Source organism: Asparagus officinalis, chromosome 1, assembly GCF_001876935.1.
Source record: "Asparagus officinalis chromosome 1, Aspof.V1, whole genome shotgun sequence".
Taxonomy (NCBI): domain Eukaryota; kingdom Viridiplantae; phylum Streptophyta; class Magnoliopsida; order Asparagales; family Asparagaceae; genus Asparagus; species Asparagus officinalis.
The window spans coordinates 75,435,470-75,440,614 of NC_033794.1; the positions used below are offsets into that span (position 1 = coordinate 75,435,470).

Genomic DNA, 5,145 nt, shown 5'->3' on the forward strand with positions numbered 1-5,145 from the left:
CTGGTTTTTTAATGTTCGTCATCTCATAGTACCATAGCTGTCAAAATAGAATGAACGAAAATTCAAGATTTTATTAACTAGTAAAACTACAGATAGCATGAAAAAGGAGGAGGAGAAGCAACAAATATTTGTCCTAATTTTTCTTTCTAACTTTCAAAACTATTTATTGAATTTCAGTCTAAATAACTAACTTTCGCACTTAAAGGTAAACTTTCACTATTACATGTTAATATTCATGGGTACATTTTAACTTTCACACATTAATGTTACCTTTCACGATGATATGTTAAATTTCATGTTAACATGTTAATTTTTACCATATCCGATTAACATTCAATCTTGTACATGCACTAGTACAAAATGAGGCATTCTAGACGGAAAATTTCGTCTAGGATACTCCCATTTCCGTCTAAAAACCCTATCCTAGACAGAATTCCGTCTAGGATGTGAGTCGAGTTTGTTTCCGTCTAGAATGCGGTATCCTAGACGGAATTTCCGTCTATGATGCATCCTAGACGGATAATCCTATACGGAAATAAAATACGTCTAGGAAGGTTCCTATGCGAATTTTATTTTCGTCTAGGATGCTATATCCTAGACGAAAATTCCATCTAGGATACTTCCGTATTGAAAGTATCCTAGATGGAATTTTCGTCTAGGATATAGCATCCTAGACGGAATTTCCGTCTAGGATACATGTTGTAGTGTTTTTTTGGCTTGTAAACCTACTTTGTGTATTGAGTTACAAAGTGTGCATTCTGTCATTATACAAAATTCTAGAATGAAACTGAAATATTATGTCATCATCTTTACATTTTTTTGCTATTTAAGTTATGTAAACATAACAGGAGACTACAAAGAGAAAAAAGAAAATCATATTCATTCATATTCAATCTGCAACCCACACAAATCACTTACACAAGTACAGAACCATATGCTATATCAACCCAAAAGAAATGAGAGAGATCAAATGTCATTTCTTTCAATATCTGTACATGCATTCATCTGAATATTACACTGTCTGAATCTCATATAACAACATTCGAATCCACAACACATTAAAACATTATCTGAATCTCACTCATGAGGATAGAATGAAGCTCACCCACTGACACTGGTTTCATCTACAGCAAAAGTTTTCATTGCTCCTTGCACCCGATCAAAGCCGGTACTCTTCCAAACAAAATCAACACTGAATCCATGGTTGACATTAACAGGAACACCCTGGTTAAGGAGGTAAAAAAGATTAACATGGTTCATCATCTACAAGAAATTTATGAATCAACCATATTTCAAAAAATTGGTCAACGCTATGAATTTAGGATTATCCCCAAATTAGTTTTTAACTTATCTTCTCAAGGAAGACGGGGACATGAATAACCTTAAAATGACATGGCTTGTTGCCGTAAAAAGATATGCTAGTTTCTGATTTTAGAAGGGGAAGGAAAAAAAAAGATACTCATGTGATGATATTTCTCATACATGGTTTGAGACTTTTCACGTTTTGGCAACTTCATTGACGAACATTCATGGATAGCCTGAGAAATATGCAGTAACTCAATCCTGGTTTCAAGATCTTATATCCTACAATGTCTGTGTGTGCGCGCCGGCACTCAGTAATGGATAGCCTGAGAAATACGCACTAACTCAATTAGTATCATCCCATATCGAAAGAGTAGAAGTTTAGAGCTACCATGATAGTAATCCTACTTAAATGAAAAGATTACATTTTAACAAAAATGATAGATTGGAGGCGCATGGAAAAGAAAAATCTATTGTTTTCTCATCAATTCTGGAAATCCTTTGTAGGTTACACCTCAACCAACACCAGCCCACAAGCATGCATTGCAATCATGGAATTTCCCTTACCAAATAAGAAGATGAAATAGATGTCAATTTAAAGATGTTAAAATCTTTTTAAAAAAAATACACTATCACCAATGTTTACTTAGATATGTTTAGATTTTACGAGTTCCAGATTTTTTCAATATTGTAAAGTGCTTTCGGCGATTCTTGACTAAGAAATAGCAAAAAGGATGAAAACAATGTCAGTAAACCTATGCATAATTTTTATGCCCCAAAATACGCAACAGGTTTTTAAAAAGAAATGACAATGAATTACAGAGCATAATTATCATGAAAAGATATAGACTGTCAGACCCTAATTCCAGGACATGTAGCTGGTAACCTAGTATAACAAGGTATTAATCAGTATAGTATGAAAAGCATGAGTAACATACCATGTTGACAGCCACGTTTGCAATATGCAGCAGTCTTCAGTCCTTCAAAAGTTCAAGGACATAGGTCTTCAGCAATTCTAACAAGACCTGCAATATAAATTCATATTATGACACATAATATTCCTTTGTCAAGTCAGAGACTATACTATCATGTTCACTAGATTTTACTAATAAATGTGAGGATTATTAAGCATGACTAAAAATTAAGAAGCTCCACAAAATAAATTGACCAAAATCATAAGACAGGCAGTCAAGTTAACTTTTACTTGATAAATCAGTGTTATTTTCCTTTCTGAAGCAATTACGAACAAGAGGTACCCTCAGCATAGGACCCAAACATGAGAAGTTTACAACCAAAAGTATAAAGCAGTTATAGCACAATTCATACCAACAGAGCATAATAAATAGCAATTATATCACCATAGACAGTCATAGGTGCTTCGTTCCCCACAAATGCAGAGACGCTAAATTCATACACGATTAAAAATCAGTTTCATAATTTCATTTGGGATCTTAATATATAATCTAAAAAACTTGAAACAAAAATATTATTCAACAATAATTAATAACCAAATGTACACTCTGTTGTAATACCATCTTTATTGAAGATTAGGCTATTCATGAAAAATCAGACTATTATTACCATGTTTATAGATGATAAAAGGTATCTGCCATGTTTCAGGAAGGGAGGGGGGGGGGGAGGGGGGGGGCCTGGGAGTCCCCCCGTCCCGTAACCTGCGTAGCTGTTGGTGACATCATCCAATAACGGTGCCCTTTGAAGGACGTTCTTGCGGGGGCATTTTCGTCGAACACGTCCTGCCTGGCGTCAAAGGGCGCGCAGACTTGAAGTGCACGTCCTCGGCGCGGAGGTATGAGGCTGGCCGTTGAGAGAGTCCGCAGTGGAGCTGGGGGACGAGGGGGGTCGGAGGGAGGCGGAGTGTTTAATCTCAAGAAGAAGGAAGAACATGATTTCTGAGGGGTTTCCGGCTAATGGTAAGGGTTTATCAATTTCTTTTGTTGTGATTTCTCAAGGAGATTTCTCCTCAAATTTATAGGGGCTGAACCCACTAACTCCACCCCCAAGATCCGCCCCAATGAGAGATTTTCTCTCAACAACCCTTTCACGATCCACAATTCTCTCTACTGAGAATCGTTGATTTGGTCACCATGACCGAGTCAAGCTAACATCTCCCACTTGACCAAATTAACCAAGTGACATGCCTCCCACTATCCGTGAGATCGGATGTTTCTGCTTACCATTACTCCCACTATCCGTAGAGAGTAATTCTTATTTCATTATTCATGAAATTTTACTTGGACTTATTTATTCCTAAGTCCCATCAAACTTACATGTTTGATAAAAGATTCTGCTGGTATTCCTTTTGTCAAAGGATCAGCAATCATATCTGTAGTAGGGATATAAGTCACTTTGACTTCTCCCTTTTCTACAATATCTCGAATATAGTGATACTGGATCTCAATATGTTTTCCTTTGGAGCTATTCGCGCCACTATTGATTAAGCTAATTGCTGCTTGATTATCACAATAAATATCAATAGGTCCTTCTAACAAATTGAGATCAAGATCAATCAAAAACCGTCTTATCCAGACAGCATGTGTAGTTGCCATACTGCAAGCTATATATTCAGCTTCTTGCGTATATCTAGCAACACACCCTTGTTTCTTGCTACTCCAAGAAACAGCTCCTCCTCCAAAGATAAATAAGTGTCCCGAAGTGGACTTTCCATCATCTTTATCACCTCCAAAATCTGCATCGAAATAACCGAGGAGTTCAAGCGAATCAGCTTGATAAACTAATCTATGAGTCAATGTACTTCTGATATACTTCATAATCCTTTTAACAGCTTCCCAATGTGCTGGTCCTGGATTACTTTGATATCTACTGACTAGACTCACAGCATAAGCTATATCAGGTCTGGTGCACAACATTGCATACATCAAGCTTCCAATTGCTTGAGCATAAGGAACATCTAATGGCTTCTGCCCTTCTCCAGGGCTTTGCTCTTTACATAATCTCTTTCCCATAACCAACGGAGTTGGTGCCGGATTGGAATTCTCCATTCCAAACCTTTTAAGAACTGATCTTAAATATTTTTCTTGGTTTAAACTTAGCATTCTAGACTTTCTATCTCGAATTATTTGAATTCCAAGAATATATGATGCATCTCCCATGTCTTTCATCTCAAACTTTTCGCTGAGATCTGCCTTGGTTTTATTCAACATTTCTATGTTATTTCCAGCGAGCAATATATCATCCACATATAAGGATAATATAGTAAACTTGCTCCCACTTTTCAAGACATATACACAATTATCTAATTTATTTTGAATAAAACCAAGTTTAGTAACTGCATCATGAAATTTAAGATACCATTTTCTAGAAGACTGTTTTAAACCATATAGAGATTTCATTAATTTGTAAACTTTATGTTCCTGTTCTTTCACCTGAAAACCTTCAGGTTGTTGCATATATATTGCTTCATTCAACTCTCAGTTAAGGAATATAGTTTTAACATCCATTTGGAATAACTCTAAATTAAGATATGCAACAATAGTCAAAATAATTCTAATGGATGCAAATTTAGCTACAGGAGAATATGTCTCCTGAAAATCTATTCCTGCCTTCTGGTTATAACCTTTGGCAACTAACCGTTCTTTGAATTTATCAATAGATCCATCAACACGATATTTCTTTTTGAGCACCCATTTGCATCCTATAGCTTTTCTATTTTCTGGTAGATCACATAACTCTCATACCTTATTCTTTTCTATGGAATCAAGTTCTTCTCTCATAGATTCTAGCCATGAAGCTGATTCATGCGATTTCATCGCATCAGAAAAGGTTAAGGGATCTTGTTCTTCTATATTTGTATCTACCGAAAAA

At 35.9% G+C, this 5,145-nt stretch overlaps 1 long non-coding RNA gene across 2 annotated transcripts; it reads right to left on the minus strand.

The window, feature by feature from the left end:
* LOC109842862 lies at positions 964-3,011 on the minus strand. Of its 2 annotated transcripts, XR_002247418.1 has the most exons (4): positions 2,976-3,011; positions 2,241-2,327; positions 1,483-1,628; positions 964-1,224 (listed from the first exon to the last, which is right to left on the minus strand). It is a non-coding gene; the product is annotated as an uncharacterized LOC109842862 (long non-coding RNA). The 2 variants fall into 2 exon arrangements; XR_002247419.1 differs by lacking the exon at positions 1,483-1,628 and having other exon boundaries at positions 2,976-3,002.